Source organism: Leptosomus discolor, chromosome 1, assembly GCF_034619465.1.
Source record: "Leptosomus discolor isolate bLepDis1 chromosome 1, bLepDis1.hap2, whole genome shotgun sequence".
NCBI lineage: Eukaryota > Metazoa > Chordata > Aves > Leptosomiformes > Leptosomidae > Leptosomus > Leptosomus discolor.
In genome coordinates, this window is record NC_141391.1 from 94,619,244 (window position 1) to 94,638,297 (window position 19,054).

At 43.7% G+C, this 19,054-nt stretch overlaps 1 protein-coding gene across 1 annotated transcript in view; it reads left to right on the forward strand.

Annotated features, from left to right (window-relative positions):
- Positions 1 to 19,054, forward strand: part of TSPAN7 (tetraspanin 7) — a 99,510-nt gene that overhangs the window by 40,370 nt on the left and 40,086 nt on the right. The gene's annotated exons all lie outside the window — the stretch shown is intronic.

The window sequence follows — 19,054 nt, forward strand, 5'->3', positions numbered from 1 at the left end:
TTACAGTAGATACTTTTCATAGTACTTTTGCGCTTCTTCATGTGTATCTTAGGTGCGACAGCTGAGGAGAATGGAGATAGCATGTGTGGCACTGACAAATGCTCAAACTTAAATAATCCTGAAAAAGAGAGTCTTCGTGCCACTTTGTCTTTGGGTTTCTGATTATAATAGCAGATGTTTGCAGTGATGGAAGATGCAGGCTCCTGCTGCGAAAGCCTGTAATAATGAGAAACATTTGATGAGCTGACTCTGTTTCATTCTTACTGATGAGTTGATACTTTAAGGATACAAGTAATTACAGCAACTTTGATCAAATTTAGTTTAGGTGCAACTGGAATTGATTCCAAGAGAGGCAGCTTGCGTGGACTGAAAAGTAACTAAGATGATATGGCTGGGTGCACTATCTTGCTGGCTTTATTTTTCATTCTTTCTCCATCTCTGTTTCTCCATCTACTTAGCACTGATTTTATGTTAAGTACCTCCTTAGAATTGACTTGTTCTGCAGTCTTTAATGTTTAAGGTTATGTGGCATCATTTTGGCTGAATGATTGTCAGAAGTATAGGGAAAACAGTCTTGTTATATATGAGTCTTACAGTGATGCTCTGGCAGAGTCAAACTTAAAAACTACCTGCCTGTTGCTGCAAACTAGGTGTGCTTTGTTGCCTGCTTCTGACTGTGTTGGAATAAACCTGAAGGACCTGGTCAGAATGAGAAATGCAGTGGCCGGGGCTAATGCCGCCCTTCACAGCAGTCATTCGGGGCTGCTGGACTGGAACGCTTCCAGGGAAAGGGTACTGATACCAAAGTATCTTCACACATCGCTGCTAATCATGGGAAGGAAAGTGCCTGAGGGAAGGACAAAACTCTGTAAACAACTCTGAGATGGAAATATGTGCAGCAACCCTTTTGGTTGTTTTGACTGAAGGTAGGCCAGCAGGAGGTCTGTAGCAAGCTATTGCTTTCCCCAGGTCAAGGAAAACGTTTTAGGAGTGATCTCCCCCTGCTTTATTTTGCTTTTCATTCTTTTGAAACATTGGAAGTTGAAGAATAAATGGGCAGCAGTTATTGTTTCCTGGTCACTGCCCCAGGGGAGCGGGTGCAACCTGGTAGCTGTGCTGCTCGCTGGTCACCTGACTTCCCATGGAAACTGCAGGCAGGGACTGCTGCAGGCAGCAGGTGCCCTGCTGGCTCCAGCAGCTCTGGCTCCACTTTCTCCGAAAGATCCCCCAGATCTCTAGTGAGTTGAAATAAATACTCCTTTCTGCTGCCGTAAGATCTTGCCCTGAGTTTTCTTACATGAAGAAGGACCAGGTGTCACCTGCGCTACCTGCCATCAGCCAAGCCTGGCTATCGGGACCTGAGGCTGGAGGAGCAGCCATGGGCCACCACTCTGGGAGGGCACACCGCTCCGGGAAGGCACACCGCTCCTCCTGTGTCTCTGCTTGCGTGCCATTCGGCAATTAAATGGTGGCTGTGAAGTGGAGGCAGGCGGGAACGGGTCATTTTTGGAGAGCTGCTGGTGAATGTGTCGCGGAGCTGCCTGGCTTCACACCGCCCCGGCAGCACGGCGGCCCCATTGCGAGGCCAGCACTATAATTAGCTGGTGGCAGTCGTCAGCCACTTGCTTCTGTCGCAGGGATTCAGACTGTCTGAAGCCATAAATACGCAGAGCTATGAGTTCTTTGCTTTAATGACTTCCCAGTGCCAAAACCAACTGGCTTTCTTAACCTGGATTTCAGGCTGATTTGTGGCTTTATTTTTGTAATTCAGCAGTAGACTGGTCTTTGCTTTCCCTGAGTAAATTGTAGGAAATGTGTTGAAGCATTAAGAGGCCTTATTGACATTTCTGTGCAACCCCTTCAATTTATAGTAAGTTTTCACCTAATTAAAAAACCTCACCGACTGGAATATGTGCAGATCACTTTCTGGAGACAGTCTCAGTGCATCCCTTTAACCTGTGTCTTTACCATGTTAGTCTGTTCTGCTTGGGAATACAGACACCCTTACGAGGCTGGAAGCTCCTTTTTCACTGACAGCATTTTCTTTACTTTATGTTGTAAGATCCTGGGTCATTTTTAGCTAAGATTGCTTTCAGCACTGATGGATGGGCAAAATCAGGTACTCCCCAACTCTAACTTGTACCATTTACCTGAGCCTATCTCATGGAGAAGAGATCGTGACAGTGTAAGCTGCCAAATGTTGTTTTCACAGGAGCTAAAGGGAAGGGAGGAGGTTACCACATTCTGTTCACTCTATTTTTCTTTTTATTTACAACGTGATATGCCAGTACATCAGGATTTGTACTGACTTTTAATAGGGTTTTGGGGGTGCAGTTAACTTAAATGATTTCGTACCTGCCTCATCTGGCAGGTTATCCTTTTCCATTATTTTGTTCTGTGGTGGTAGGAAATGTGCTTCCCCTTTCTGAAAATATTGACCGTACTTGAGGGTGGGATTTTTTGTTGCTGGTGTGTCATCCTACGGTACTAGCATTTCTCTGGCAGTTTTTGACAACGTGACTCTGAGAAAGGAGAATGAGGTCTCCTATCCTCTTGGTGAGCAGGGTAGGATCCAGAAGTCTGCATCATATCAGACTGCTCAAGACTAATTTTGACCTGATTCTATCAAACTCAAATGCTGATGGTAAGAGCTTGAAACATGAACTCCTTTCTGTGTCTGCAGTTGCAGAGTTCAGTCGGCCTGCCCTGCATTCAGTTAGAGGGCTGGACAGACAGCGTCTGGAAGTATGCTGGGTACTAACAACCTTTTGGTTTTTTTTTTCAGGCTGTTTTTTTTCAATCTATCAAATAAAGTGTTCAGGTTTGCTTATCGTGGGATTTGGCTTGTGCCCTGACAGCCCTCCTTTGCACCTGTGATCAGCCCTTAGAGCACAGCTCTGCAGGCTTTGCCTTTAATTTGAGTTACTGGTCTGCATGGAGTCTCATCTAATGCCTGTGTGCTTTGTAGAACCTCTTATGCAAGGGTAAGGCCATTTATATGAAAAAGCACACAGCAAGCTCAGCGGGTCTGTGCCTGGATCTCTGTGGTACAGCTCTGAACCATTAATCTCTCCTGTGGTTGCCAATGTATGTTTGGAAGCATGAAATGACATCACAAGGCTTCAAAGCCAATGCTGTCAGATAACTTTGCAGTCTTGTCTTTCAGTCAAATGTTTTTTCTTCAAATCCATACGTATGTTGTAATCCTGAGCACCTTGTTTGTTCCCATCTCTTCCCTTTGTCTGCCCTCTTTCATGAATTATTCACTGGTCATAAGTAATTAAGGGCGTAAGTACATTTTGGGACATTTTGCAAATACTGCTTATAGAATAAATTTGTTTGGTACAAAAGATAGCTCTAAAAAGCATTTGGCATCAGCTAACAACACTGTAATCGTAAGCACCTGCTTCACACCCAGGTTGCCATAACCTGATGGACCAACAGATAGACCAGGAATTTTTAGGAGGAAGTACTGCTTGCAGTGTATGGTACTACACGTGTCTGCTGCCTAACATACTGTGGAACTAATGTACAGCCTTAGTGGCTGTATTTATAGCATGCAACAGCCTGATACACCACAACAAGCAGAACTGCTCGTCAGTGTCATGGGAATTCCCTAGTGTTACAACTTAACAGAAGGATGGGGCCATCTCCTCGCTGAGACATTTGGTATTGAAACTCTCCAAAGCAATTTTCATTAGACTTGTACCATGTGCCTCATGTACTGTGTGTTTTATGCCGAGACTGGCACAAACCAATTTGTTGAAGCTCTGTTTACCTTGTACTCCATACCGTGCTGTGTTCCACATAGCAAAGGAAAGCACTGCATCTGCCGCCCTTATTGCCTGGGAGAGGGATTAGGGCGGGAAGCAGAGCACCCACTGTAGCTGGAGCTGTTGCCCATATATCTGCTGCTCACGTAACCGATAATCTCCTACGTTCAGCACGAAGCATCCGGAACAAAGTGCTACCAGCGCCGTTCCCCTGCTGACATCCATCATTCCAGTTTCCATCTGCTTGCAGGTTTCCAGGGCATCAGCTGTGTTCCCAGCTACTGGTCCTCTCACGTATCACACAGGTCCTGGGATGGGCTTCATGAGGAGCTGCCCACTAACTCCATCCTAAGGGCTGGCAAATTATCCCTTCAAAATGCGACTCCTTAGATTTTTTGTGCTTGTATGTAGATGTGTATGTATATTCATCTAATGCAATGTACAAATTCATACATCTGGAATTTTTCCTTTCCCTTGAGACTTGTAGCACTTCGATCTTACCTTGGAAAGGACCCAAGATACCAACTTTTAACATTCTTACTCTCTTTACAAGAAAGCGTAAGAATTTTACATCATGTAAGAGGCTTCAGCATCCTCCAAGCCTTGTATCTAACATATTGAAAGGACACAAAAAATAATTATAGTAGGGTTTGGAATGCCATCTGATGCATTTCCAGAAAGATGGCCTATGGAGGGTGCAGGGCAGTGGAGTGTAAGGGTAGCTTTTTTTTAAGTTTTATATCTTGCCATCCAATCCCTGTTGTGGCTTTACCACCTGTGTATAATTCACAGTTTCAACCTCACGCTGCAATCACCTTGTATGCCCTCCTTCCCCATCCCATATTTCAATCCATACTCTGAGATGCTGCTACAGAGTGACTTAATGGGACTCTTCAAATTTGGCAGAAAGAATGTGGCTGCTATAAAGTCTCTAATGCATCTTTCTATATTATATTCATCACTGACAGAGGCTTTGGAGAGGGTGGGGATCTGAATAAAATACGTAAAATTTGCCACCAACAGCATGGTAATTTAAAGAGAGAAGATAACAGTATATGTAATAATATTGTTACATGTGCACAAAGCAGGGCTGATCTTAATGTTGGAAGTTGGGTATTTCTGAGCCGTGTGCCTTTAAGACCTACATAATACTGCTACATTACCTTAGGGGTTTTCTTTTGAATTTCCAGCTTCAGAAAACCAAGCTTGCTTTTTTTTTTTTTCGTCCTTCCCCTGATGGCACTCTCAAAACCTGGGGGTGTTTATTTGAAAGAAAACTCACTGCATATAAGATATTATGGTGTGATAAGACATGTTGCAGTAAATAGGGGTAGAATCATGTGGATATCACTGTCACAGAGATGGCATGGTTGAGCTGTTACCTCCCCTTTGTAATGCCAGCTTTTTGACTTAGGACAGCTACGACTAATTTTTCTCTATTGCTTTCTGACATCTGGTGGCAGCACCAGGTAATGCAGTTAATTTGCTTAAAATCTTGCCAAGAGGCTAGCTCAGACATTAGATTTTGAACTTTCAGTGGCTTTTCTGGAAAAGAAACTAATTTGGCTCTTGGTATTGTATTTTGGAGTGGCTTTCTCTCCCCTGGGTAGGAACACTTGTAGAAGGATGGGATTTGAACAGTAAATCGTGTTTATATATATATATATACATGTCATATTAGAAATTAAATAGTAAGCTTGCATGAACGTGGTGCATCTTAATTGAAAATGTTGCCAGTGAAATTTCGCTAAGAACTGCTTTAATGCTTAGAGAGCATAAGGCCAGTGATAGCAATGCTGCAGAAGAGGTGAAGGCCATTGGCTGGCTCTTTGATATTTTCTTGCTCTGACAATTAATTTCCCAAATGAGTTAGAGTTTGTTGGTTAGCTCTGAGAAAATGGGCACGTTTGGAAACAAAATTATGCTGTCATTCTCAGCTAGAAAAAGCCTTATTTTTGCTTTTGCTAGAAATGACTGAGTCCTTTCTGTTCCTTTCCTCCCCTTTTTAAGTGCTGAGTAGAGACAGAAATGAGGATAAAACAAGCAAAATGGACAGTAGATGCACATATGTGTGTGGCAGGTGCAGCAGTATATGAGCTCACTGTGGTTCCGCCACAGGGGCTTGAGGTTTGTGTGTGGCTGCTGAGAAGGTGTCAGTGAACCTCCCCCTGATACTCAGGTGCTGTATAACTAACAAAAAATGTGGTTTCTCTGTGAAGACAAGTAGCAGGAATTGATGGGTAAAGTGTTGTTAATAGGAAGGGCAGCTTGCTTTGTGATGGTTTGTTTCCTATTCACAGGTTCCCCTTGTAATACCTGTTTCTGCATTCTTGCTGGGTAAGAGAAGTGAGACCTTGGTGGGAGTATAAAGTGATAGAGATTAATTTTGTGTGGCATACTGCAGATTGCACTCTCTTCCCAATTTTAGGCAGAATGCTTGAAAATCCATGTTTCTTTTCCTCCCCAATCTCCAGTCCCAAGGTAAGAAACCAGGTAGCTAATACTGGGAAGTGTAATCCCCACAGCTTCGTAGCTGTGAAGTGAGAAGCACTGTGTTCAAGAAGGGGTTTTTCTGCCATGACTCCTGGTTTTGAATTCTGTGCCATCTTGCCAGTTCTTATATGTGGCATTATCAGCGGTTTGTCCCATGTTTCTCTGGCAATCAAATAAGCCAACAGCTACAAGTATCTTCTTTTTATTATCTTCCTTGGTCTTTTTGTTTGCTTGTTCCAAAGCCCCCTCCATAGTGGATTTTTTCAAAGAGATTTCCCAGCTTTACGTCCCAGGCACCGTTGCCGTGACTTTTCTGCCAGAGTAGATGGCCCAGATCTGTGTTAGCTGCTAGATGCCCTGGAGGCAGGGCAGAGCAGAGCAGGAACAGGGATGGCTCTTCAAACAGCCCTGCTGGCTGCCCCCAAAGAAAACCTGAGGCAAGTGTCAAGGTTTATGTCCATCAGCAATGCAGGGCTGAACTCTGCATAGAACAGACTTCAGGAAAGACTGGCCATGTTCAGCAAATGGGACAGTTTTGTGGTAGCCTGAATTCTGCCAGAGCCCTGATGTGTATGTATGTCCTACTGAAATACCCATGGAGCCCTTGCCCAGCTCATAGGAAACACGAAGCAGAGGGACTGCGGTGGACTTCAGGCTGCCCTGAACGTGCTTCTTGATAAGGGGCTGACGATGCCAAAGCCTGCTTCGGGCTTCACAGCACAGGAGACTGTTAGATGTCTTATGACAGAATAAACCTGTTGGGAAGCTGCTGTCCAGGTGGACGTGGGTTTCACCGACGTGCTTTGGAAAGCAACTGTGGTTATGGGCAGTTGTTTCTAGCAGAGCTGTTTACAAGGGTGCAGATGGCAGTCAGGGACAGGGCTCATGCAACATGGTGCAACCGCGCCAGCCACAGGATAGGTCACTGCTGAAATAAAAGCTTGAACTCTAGGTGAACTGACACTGAGGAACGCTCGCCACAGCCCTCTGCCTTCTCTTAACCAAGCAAAGTCCCAGCCCTATGAGACATAACAGGACATGGGATCACAGAGGGTATTTTTGGGGAGAACAAAAGTGCTCCAGCACAGTAGGAGATATGGTGCCTCTGGACCAAGCATCTTATCTTGAAGGGCAGCTGCCTGTTGCCTCTCCTGCTGTCGCTGATGGAGCCAGGCTGTGACCAAAAGGACCAGCGCTCCAGAGAAAGGTATCAGGGCAGAAAAAGAAAGTAACGTCAGGATACCTTGAGCTTATCATCCCCATCTTTCATGGTTTGTTTTGGACAGTTTTAACAGAAATCACACCATAGGAAGGTGCCCAAATTAGTACTTCCCTTCCCACTTTGTCCTGTCATTGGTAAGACCATGAGTTTAATCCATTATTTTGGAATTAATTTTCCACAGGGACTTTGGTGATAATATCCACAGGGCTTTTTTGTAGCTAGACTGCTACAGAGATGGTTCATCCTTGTTCATAGTGTCAGAGTGCCATCCCCTGTCATAGAAAAAAAAAGCCCTTAAAAATGAAAACCTGCATTTTACAAGGATGTTTAGTATGTTTACTAGTCTGAATTATACCCAAGTCCTTTATAACTTATTGGGTAAAATATTTACTATATGTATTTTCCCTCTGTGAAAGACAGCTAGACTTAATTAGATGTTTAAATGCTCAGATGTTTTGAATGAGGAATTGAGAGGAAGCTCTTGGTTGGTGGCAGAGGCAGCAGGAAGGACAATATGAGCCTGTGAACTGTCGCAAGATCTCCCAAGCAATAGAACTGCACTCTGCAAACTTTTGTGTTCAAGGTAACTTAATCTTAACCTACATAGCAATAATTTCCAGCTCACCAGTAAATAAGTGATCATATGAAAGTCTGCTCAATCCTTTTGTGGGGAAGAAGCAAGTGCATAGATCTTGGGTTCTCGGTGAACCCAGGGAAGTCTTGGCCTACCTCTTGCCTTGGAGAACCGTGTCCACTTCTTATCAACCACTATGTCCTCTATGTAGCAAAGAGTAGTTTCTGCTGTCCTTGCAGTCAGCTGGCTTTTGTGTGACTGTCAAATAAACCTGATGTGCTGAAATGCTGGGTTTCATGTAGTGCAATGGCTCCAAATTCTTCTGCAGTGTAGCCCTCACTGTAGTAGAGGGGTGGAACTTCAGTATTGTGTTGCACCTCTGGAGTAGTTACACCAGTCACTTCTGTATGAAAGTACTGATTTCGTGTTATCTTAGCTGCATTTGCTGCACTTTAGCAATTGGGTCTGAGTAGTGACAGGACAGCTGTGCTTCTGTCGTGCACAGCATATCACTTGAGAGCCAGTAGCACAGCCTATTTGTAAGAACGTCCCAGCACTGCTTGCTTATAGCATTGCTCTGGGGAAAATGAGCTCGGGAACCTGCCGCCACCAAGCTAGAAGGGTTTTGCAGTTGCTTCCTTTTGTACAGAAAATGCTTCTGCATTGGAATACGTTTTGATTTAAAAACTTCATTTAACATCTGGGAGAGATTTTTTTTCCTGTCCAGTTATAATTGTTAAAATAGGTCAAGGTTGAGATCCAGGTCATCATAAATCACTCCCCTTTTAAAGACAAATGTTTTCCTATGTGGCCCAAGGGACTGAAATCAGCTCTGACAAGGTGCACAAACCTGCATTTTGTTCTTGGCTTTTCCGCACTGCCTCTGTGGTATTTTTCTCCGTCTGGAGAGTGGCGCTTACCTTGCTCTGCTGTTGTGGGGACTAATTAATCCCTCTATTTGCACAGTGCTTTGAACATGGCCAAACGAAATGCTGCTACTTTAATTGCCTCGTGGCTCTGTGCAGCCTCCCGTGACAGCAGGGTCTGAGAGCCAAATGGATGGGCAGAGCGAGGCCTCTCTACCCAGTGAGCAGACAGGGCCACCCGGCGCGCTGCCTTCCGAGGTCTGTCTGCCTACCTCACTTCCCAGCCAGCCCGAATGGAGAGGGACATTGTCCCTGCCGTGGCGTAAGCCTGACCTGTGCAGACACCTGGGCTGTTTTCTGTGCACTGTGGCTGGGGCAGCCTCTGGTGGAGGAGCTGCCTGGGCTGGTGATGAAGCTGCAGTGGGAAAGTCTTCTTCAGCAAGAATGGCTTGCAGGTTGCAGTTTGCTGTGCATCTAGCACTGACTGCTAGAAATTTGGACCTAAATTTAAAAGCCAAATGGTTATATTATCTATTAGTGTTTGGAACACAAGAGATGATCTGGCCTTTGCTTAGAAGTTATCAAACCACCACAGGATGATGTCCTACATCATATGCAAGTGTCTGAGGACAAAATGGTCACTTAGGCATCTTAAAGGTGCATTATCAACTTTATCTGTAATCTTCTAGGCATTTAAGGCAAGAAACCAGATCACTGCTGCTGTCTTTAGAGGGCAACAGGGTTTGCGTACTTTTTTGGCAGAGGGTTGTCTTATGTACTTGTGGTCTCACTTACTTGAATTTTCTTTGTTAAAGAGCTGACCATATTGTTTTGGAGTGGAGGGTTGGTTCACAGTAGAACAGGGGCAGGTTAAAGGCGTAACAAGGGTATTCATCAGTTGTAGTTACAGCAATAAGCATTTGCATATGATTTGTGTGTGATTGATTTTCTTTACATCTCTTCTTACAAAAGAGATGCTGTAGTAAAGCATATAGGGCTTCACAGATGGGCTGTGAAATATCAATAGAAACATTGTGGTGGTATTTGTTCATTTCCTTCCGTCTATTAATTTGCTGTTTTACTTTATCGCTCTTCGTTTTTTGTCTTGTCAGTCTCTGTTTCATCTGTTCCTTGTTGGCAAGGATATTTCCAAGTGGAACTGGCTGTCAGCATGGTGATGCTCATGCAATAGTGCTCCCACCTGCCAGCGGCCCATAGTCTTGGTGAGGTTGGCTGTAAGGGAGCTGCAGAAAATGCAGCCCACAAATGGACAAGGGATGGTAAGCCAGAAGACAGAATTACTGTGGATCCTTTTCCAGTGATATATTCAGGACACTAGGGTGCCAGTAGAAGGAAGCAAAGTATAAGAGAACACGGAGAGGGAAAGCCTCCAGAAAAAACATTTGAGTTACTAATCATGTGTCAGGACGCAGATTTAGCATGACAACGCTGCATGGACAGTGGTGGCTGTGGTCAGCCTGTGGTGACCTGCTGGAGCAGTGGTGTGGACTTCACAGGAGGGCTGTGGAAAGGACAGCTTTCTTAAGTTACCTAATCTGAAGAACTGCTGCGTAGGTGTAGCTTTCAGAAAATTCAGCTTAGGCATGAGAGAGGAGCTATGAGGAAGGCTTGAATTACTCCACTTCTCTGAGAAAGAAAACCAAAACATGATTGTAGCTACATAAGTCCATCCAGGAACACCATATTGCATCAGCACGTTTCTGGTGTGAATGCCAGTCTGACCATGAACAAGCTTACTACACATTGTCTGAAAAGAAGTATTTTTATCCTATAAGAACTGAATTTCACCCATCTTTATTTTGTCAAGTGTATGGTGCATTAAGCATACCCGCTAAATGGAGGATTTGTTGGTGACTCACAGCCATGGGAACTGTGGTGTGAGACCTGTATGTTTACTGAAAAATCAGAACTTGGAGCTGACAGGCTCAGCCTGAATCTCATGTTGGAGTCATACCACTGTGTTGTGACGTATGGATTACTGTCATTTCCATCTTTTTCCATGTGCTTTGCCACAATGTAAAAGGCTTATAAATGGCATTTGATATAAAGCAACATCTGTGAGAGGGTGAAGTACGATGACTGATTAGCAGCACAGCTGACTGCCTGTGAATGTGTCACTTCAACATATAATGACCTGCCTTCTTCATTTAAAGCCATGTGCCCTTTGCTTTCCTCCTGCCATGGCCTGTGTTTCACAGAATAAGCGAAAGCCTTCTTGAGGGCACTCCCTTAGTCATCAGGTTCCTCTTGGCCATCCCTGTAGCTATTTTATACCTTCTTGACAGTGTCCCTCGTGCTAGCTACTCTGATGTGAGCTCCTCCTCCTCCAAAAAATTTAAGACAGTTGCCTTGGGTAATGTTCATTCTGCTAATGTGCTTTGCTGCGATAAGAGGAATGGCTGTCACTTGAGATAGCTGGAAAAGGAAATGAGGAATTTATTCAGGAGAGTACAAATCATATTGCTTTCTCTTCCAGGGAGCCAGCAGGTACCAGTGATTGGTGTGAGGTGGAGGATTGCATGGTATCGGAGACACGCTTGTGATCCACACCACATGCATGCTGTGCCTTCGTCATTCATTGCTTGCTCTTGTCTCCCTCTTTCCCCTGAAAGTGAGAGGATAGAGGCTGTTGTCTCTTGTTCCCTGGCTGACAAAACAGCCTTAACTCTCCTCTTCCTGTGCGTTGTCCTCACTGTTAAAACCCTGTGTAGGGGCCTTTCTTCTGCCTTTCCTGCTCAGCCCAACAGCAGACCAGGGCTCCTTTCCATCATCTCTGTCCAGGCTGGTGCCATGTCCCCACTGTGCTGGGGCCTTGTGCTCTGTGTGGTGGGAGGCTGAGCCCCGCATTCGAGTTCTGCCACCTCTGCTTGAGGGAAACCAGTATGTGTGGGTAGCTGGGGCCTCTGGGGTGGGGAGGCAGAGTTTACATTTTGGGCTTTGAACAGAAATGCTACATGGCTTTGGCTGTTGGTTCAGCTCTCACTGCCCTGATTTTGGTTTGGTTTGGTTAATTTGGGGGGGAGGAGGGTGGAGGGGGGAAGGAGTAATCCTCTGTGGCCAGCGGGTTACCCTTCCTCTGGCTTTGCTGTTTGACATGCCGCTTTTCCTTCTTTCCTTCATGCTTCTTTGGCCTCATCTGCTCATGCAGCTGGTGGTGTGGGAACTGCGCAAGCAATGCTTGGCCAAGCGGTGATGTTGCTGATGCCTTGCCATGTTACACAGTGCCCTCGGGGACCCAAGCAATACTGCAACCTCAGTTTCTTACCTTCAATCACTTCATAGCTCCATACCTGCAGGGTCTATCATATGCTCACTCAACGCACCAAAGCCTGATTTAAGTCCCCAGTTTCCAGGATGCAAGGCCTTGGTCAGATCTGTTTGGCCTGGGGACCATGCGTGACCCAAAGAAGGGAATTCCTTCCAGCAGGACCAGCCTAAACTGCAGCTTCACAGCGTGCAGCTTGGTGGCCCTGATCGTTTTGGCTGTCACCTAGGTTTCATCTCTTTGCTGCCCTGGGCAGCTCTGTGCTTTGTTTTGCTGTTCTCCTGGTGGCCATCAGTGTTGGAGATGACAAGATGTGCAGGAGCAGTAGGTGTACTCCCTTGTGGGTTGTTGCAGCCTCTTGCCTGCTGCCCCCTTTCTGCCTGCCTCCTCATTGTCAAATGAGACAGACTGTCAAGAAGCTAGTCTTTGCCTTGCTTTTTTCTTGCCAGGAGGCAGAAGGGAGAGGAGAGGCAAGAGGCAGAGTGGAGAAAGCAGACTAATGGGCTGTCCTCAGTGCTGCCAGCAGGACAGGCAATTTTTGATGGGGAACATTTTCTTCTGCTTTCCCCTTGCCACCTGGAGGTGCTTGTGGAAAAAATGCAATCCCCTTGGAAGCTGGCCTGGGAACGGAGGATGGGAAACACCCTCTTGTTTCTCAGACCAGGGTCCGGAACCAAGGCAGGAGCTTGAGCCACTGGAATATACTCATCTGCGGTTTAGTAAGAGAAAACCATTTGAGCAAAACGTAGGAGGTTTAGTTGTGAGTCTGTATGGGGTGAAGGGAGTGGCTTTGTGTTTAGTTTTGATCAAAGTATTTTTAGAAGCAGGTCAATTACGTAAAGTAATCCTGAGTTTTCAGAAATTGCCCTGCTATGTGACGCCAGTCAGTCATTAGAAATGTTGCAGTTTCGTTGTCTTTCACCTCTAAAGTGAAATAAAGGAAATAAATTTCATCAGAACTTCTGCTCAAACATTTACTGCGCTCTCTTGCTACCTGGTTCAGAAGTGAGTATTAATAATTGCATTGTATTCATTTATTTTTAACTTGACTCTAAGCCTGAAAGCAACCAAGCAGAAAAAGTGTTTAATAACTGAGAAACTTAGAGGAGCAGTATGAATAGCCCAGTGCTGTTGACATCCTTCAGCAAAAGAGATTAAGTGCTGCTGTCGTCATTTAAGCTTTGGATGGTTGGAGGGAGTGGGGGAAGGGAGAGGGAAGATGTCTGATCCACTTAATGCAAAGTATAAATTGATGTCGTTTTAATTTTCTTCTTATAAGATTTACCACTTTACATGTAAATACCAGGCAGCGATGTGGCTGTGTTGGATTTCCTGTTCGTATGGAGAATGTTTTTGTCTACTGGAACTTAACTGATCACACTGAGTTAAGGGGAGGATAATAAAAAGCTATGGAGTGAATAATGGAAGGATTTAAAAATGAGGCATAGGGGGCAGAAGATAGAATACAGTGTAATTTTGGAGGTAAAACCACAGTTGAGATTAACAGTATATTTCTGGACATCTGGCTGATCTAAAGTCTGTCTGACGATCATCTTGTAACTGTTAAACCTGCCACCTTTATGTATGGGATTAGGTCTGCTTAAATATGCATGCAAAAAGCAGAATGGTTATTGAGTCTGTGCAGCATGATTTGTGTGGATCTTAGTTTGGAGTTGAATGGAGTTTATTTCTACTTTAGTTCATGTGTATTTGGTTCTTGTTTTGCTTTTTCTCAAAAGTAATGTCGAAACAAGAGCATCTGTGAGAAGCTTAGTGATAGGAGAGTTTAAAAAAATAAAATTAACAGTTTTAGAGGAACTGATTTACAAAGGAAAAACGGGCATCTTATTAGTTACTAAAAATGCATCTTCTGAACAACTATATGAAAATTAGCATCTATTAATGCTGCATCTGTATTTAATCCCTCTCACTGTTACAGATTTTTAATTAAAGACTCTTTTGTCTTTACGCCAATTAGTTTGAGATCTTAACCTTTGTGCTTAACAAAAATGGTGGCAGGAGCTCTGCTGACATCCTTGGCACTATTTGTAAAGAAAGAAAACTACTAGGGAAAACACATTAATATCAACTCCCATAGAAACACTCAAGCATTTCATTAGCAGCTGTAAGCTGGAGAGACAATAGGGAAGGCGAGAGGTGGTGAATGGAAAATTGGCAGCAGAAAATCAAAGTTTGATCATGAATAGCCCCTCACAACTGCAGCGTCATCTTATTGTTCGTGTGTTTGCATTTCCATCATGCCCTGATCGCAAGTGTCTAAGGCCACGTAATAAATAAATAAATAACCCAACCCTCATGAGCAAGAAAAAACAGTCTGATGGCTCAGAGCCAGCAAAAAATGCTCCGCAGCCATCTGCTCAGCATCAGCCCAGCACCAGCCAGCGTGCTGTGAGTGGGAAATACAGATCATTCCTCAAGGCCTGATGGTCAAAATGTCACTGATTTTATGTTCTTCGCAGAGTATATTTAATGTGATCGCTTCCTTACAGGAACCGTCTCCGCTGGTGTTTCTAATTACACATGTATATTAAAAATCCATTGTAAATATGTTGTGTCTATATCAAAAGGCTGAATATTTTGATATGTTATTGTAAAATGGATTAAATGAAAAAAAAATGATCACATGTCAAGGGATGTAAGAGAAGGGACAGATTAATGCAGGCATGAGAGTGGTCAGAAAAGGTGATGTTTATGTAGAGTCACTTTTCTAAAGATGTTTAGGTACCTAAAGCTGCAGATAGGTCCCGGGGCTTTCAGAAAGCTGGACCTCTGTGCGATGAAAGACAATCTTTGGAAATTGGGGGCCTATTTTCTGCTGTATTATCCCTTCTGAGTATCTTGGTGCTTTTGAAAATTTCCCTGTTTACATGCTGGGCTTCTTACAACCACTGGCAATCTGGTTTATAGTAGTTATGAAAGCTGCTGCCTCTGTATTTTAGCCTCTGCCCTGTGATGTCCATTCTTGGGTGCAGTCTTCATCGTTTAGTAGTGTTGACAGCCAGGTGTCAATGCTGGGTTTTTGGACTGAGAGATTGACAAAGGGAATAGAGGACATGGGAGCTCACAGCTCTGGCTTAGCATTTAGATATCTAAAATATGTTAAAATAAGTGACCTGTAGTGTACCAAGTGCTTCTGTGGATGGAGACTTCTGAGCCTTTATTTCATTGTTTCTGCAGGGTCAGGAACACATTATTTTGTGGGTGATCTTGGGGGGGGGGGCCTAAACCTGCCCCCAGTGAGATCTGAAAACTCTGTTCAAGTAATGCTGGATGGATTCAGAGAGAGCCATATGCTTGATGCTTCAGAGCAGGGTGTTGAAAGTTTAGCAGGCATTGTCAAGTTGGAATATAAACCTGTAAACCAGAATGAGGTCTTCCCTACAAAAATACCCATGCTTTTTTTTTCCAGCGAGCTCTAATTTATGTATGATCCACATAGTCACATGGGTCATGTATTCTTGCAGAAAGAGTTAAGAGCATGACTGGAGACTACCCATAGACTTTGCACTTGCGCTGTCATGAGTGTGACTTATGCTGCTCCTGGAGGAAGATGAGGAACCCACTAGGCAGCTTTGGAAACTGTGGTTTCTGCAGCAGTCATGTGGAGGCTCCCTTTAGGCACCCATGACCCTGATGTGGAGTCACACACTGGAGTTTGAGAAGCTTCAGTTTTCTGATGAAGATTTTAAAGAAAAAAGATAAGAGCTTGCTTTCTGACACCACCATTGTTCCCTTTCTAGGTTTTGCTGCCAGGAAATGCATGTGTTAGATTTGGCATCCAAACAGTGTTGTGGGCATTCACTGCTGTGCATCATGAACGCAGGATTACCTGGGCTTCTAGGCAGCATGGACCACTTCAAGCTTTAGTTCACTTCAGAGCTCAAGTTCCTCCCTGTGCCGAGCGCAGGTCAGGCAGAGCAGAAGTCTCTTGCAGAGAGCTGGGATTTGGGGGCAGCCAGCCAGGTTAAAAGACTGATTATTGATATGTGTTAACACTGAAAAAGACCTAACATGAATATGGATTTTGTGGTATGTAGGTATTTCTGGAACTGTAGAAAAGAGGGATGGAAAGCACCTCCTGGAGGAAAGAACCTGACTATCAGCTACCACTGATAGCTACATTGTCTGATGCCTTCGTGTATTGACAAAACTCTGTCTCAGAGCTAGCTGGCTGTTGCCTCCACAAGTCCTGTTGAAAGTCTATTCAGAAACTCATTTGTATGAGGAGTTAAACTAATTTTATCCCAAGACAATACAGTTGTCGTTTTGTACCATGCAGTTCCCTGAGAGTAAACAAGGGAAGCCGGCTGAGTTCAAAGGCAGTTGGACTTGTTCTCAGGTATTGCTGTGTTCAGCAGTGCAAGCCATGTTCTTCTCTCCTTTCCTGATACAGTAGGCTGATCAGAGGTGGAAGAGCTGAGCATTTCTTCTCTAGATCTTTGCACCCTCATTATGTCATATTTGAACATGGACAGACAGAATTGTACTCTACTCCAGAGGAAGTTTCATCAGTGCTTTGTTCTGCAGCACCTTTTTTTCCATGCGCCTGCCAGAAATACATCGTTTGCACAAGCATTTGCCACACCTGCATTGCATTGGTAGCTAATACCTTCTGAGAAGCTGGTACAGGTCTTTCATCTGTAATTCCTGATGACTGAGACCAGCGTATGGCAGAGATCTGCGTTCATATGCTGAGGACATTGCAGAGTTAATTGTGTTCCTTCTGTTTTGGTGTGAAATGCCTCCATTTCCTCCAGTGTCCTCTATGTGACAGTATTCCTCTGTGACAGCGTTGGCCAGTTTGATCACCGCTAAGCTTTCCTTAGGATATTCCTAATTTTTTGTCACGCCCGTAAAAATAAGTCAGCTCCAATGCTTGCAGAATTTCTTTAATTAAACTCCTATCAGCAAAGGCTATTGCAGCTTCCCCTGTGTTGCCAGCTCCTTTATCATTGTTCTGTACAGCTTTTTTTGTGTGTGTTTTCCACATGATGCTCTGTCAGCAGGTTTACTGAAGGGAACTCAAATGGTTCCAGCTGTATTTCTGTTGTACAAAAAGTGAGTCAGCTTTTCAGAAAGAGTTATTTGGGTGAATTTGCAATAACTAAGCTTCAGTGAGCCATGCTGCATGGCTTTATCTCACTTCCTACTTACCTCTGTGCCTTCATTTGATAAAGCAAGCAAGGCAAGCTAGAAAAAATATTTTTATGTCAAAAAAAGGACATCTGTTTAAACTAATAAACCAATTTTTTGTAATGCAGGAAATGCTGCTAAAGATCTTGATCTGAAAATTAATGCTGTTTTTACATTCTGAAAGGAACATTTTCATTATATTGTTGCATTTTAATGGGACATTATGAGTTTAAGAAATAACAGTGAAGACAATACCTTGCTGATGGCTGCTGCCTGGTGCAATAGCTCATACCTGGTGGTATGCCTGGATTGTAGATGCTGCAAGAATATTTGTTTTTTTCAATAGGCGGGGCTTAGTTTTCCATTTTTGTTGGCGCTTTATCAGCTTGGAGAGTGAAAACTATATCAACGTTTTCTAATAGACTTTACTTTCATCTTATATTTGCTTTCTTGGTGCAGTTCCTGTAATGATGAAGCAGGGGCATATTTAGTTGTCTTGACATTAAAATATCCTTTTGATTTAGAAAATATTTTCTTCAGCATATCTTCAACATGTGTGTAAATGTGTTTCAGAAGCCTTTACAGATCTGAATTTGTCAGCAAATTCAAAGTTAAGTTCAGCTTACTTTGTCAAGTTAGCACAAAGGGGAATTTGGCTGTGTTTAGACAGTCCTGATGGGAGGGAGGGCAAAGTATGTAGAAAGGGTATTTTTTTCATTATAGTTTAGATATTGCTTTGCTTTGAAGGATACTCTTAAGTATTCTTTATATGATCTAAGAAAGTAAGTTACAGAGTGTAGTGGAAAAGAGACATTCTGTTCTACCTTTCTGTACCAAGCAGATCACAAGTGGCTTTTGAATGCCCCTCCATGGAGGGAGGAAATCTAGAGCCACTGAAACATTTAGTAGCTTCCCCATGTTTTTTGTTGGCTTTCCTTTGCATTGGGCTGGCATGTAGAAGACAGCAAACCTGCCTCTGGGCTGTAGAGCCCAAGTGCCTGGCAGGCATGCCTAGAATGGGATGCCCAGGCACCTGTGAGGAGTATAAAACATGGAGGCAGAGCAAAATATGACTCAAAGATGAAAAACATGAGAGGAAGATGGCAGAGACTCCTTAAAACTGTTTTGTTTATTTTTCATTGATGCGTGAAGATATATACTAAAACTGTTCCTGCCAGATGACAAACTTCAGCTAGTTTTCTTCAGGAGAACATGTTTGCTTTTGAAGATTTGCTTTTTTGCACTTATTTATGCTTTTTTTCTCTATTTATGTTTTCCTGTATTCCTTTATTTATCTTCTTTCTTTTCTTGCTCTCTCAGTAACAGGGTGTTCTGCTGTGCTGTCAACTCTGGCACAAAATAGCTAAGGTAAAATGTCTCCCAGGTGTTAAGTGCTTTAGGGCCAGGCCTTGACTTGTGCTGGCAATAATATTTATGTATAATGGGGGCAATGTACTTGTATTGTGGGAACATTCTCACCTTCTGACTGCCCGATCTACATGGGCCATTTTAGCGAAAGGAAAACTAACATTTGAGAACTTAACATCCTTTTATTATATGTATGGTGTACCCTGTGAGCAGGTAGCAAGAACAGATCAAATATAACTATTCCAAACCTATCAGGCTTCCTTCAGGTTTGTTTTCAGCCTTGTCTAGGATGTGCTGATGAGTTTTTCACAGTGAAGG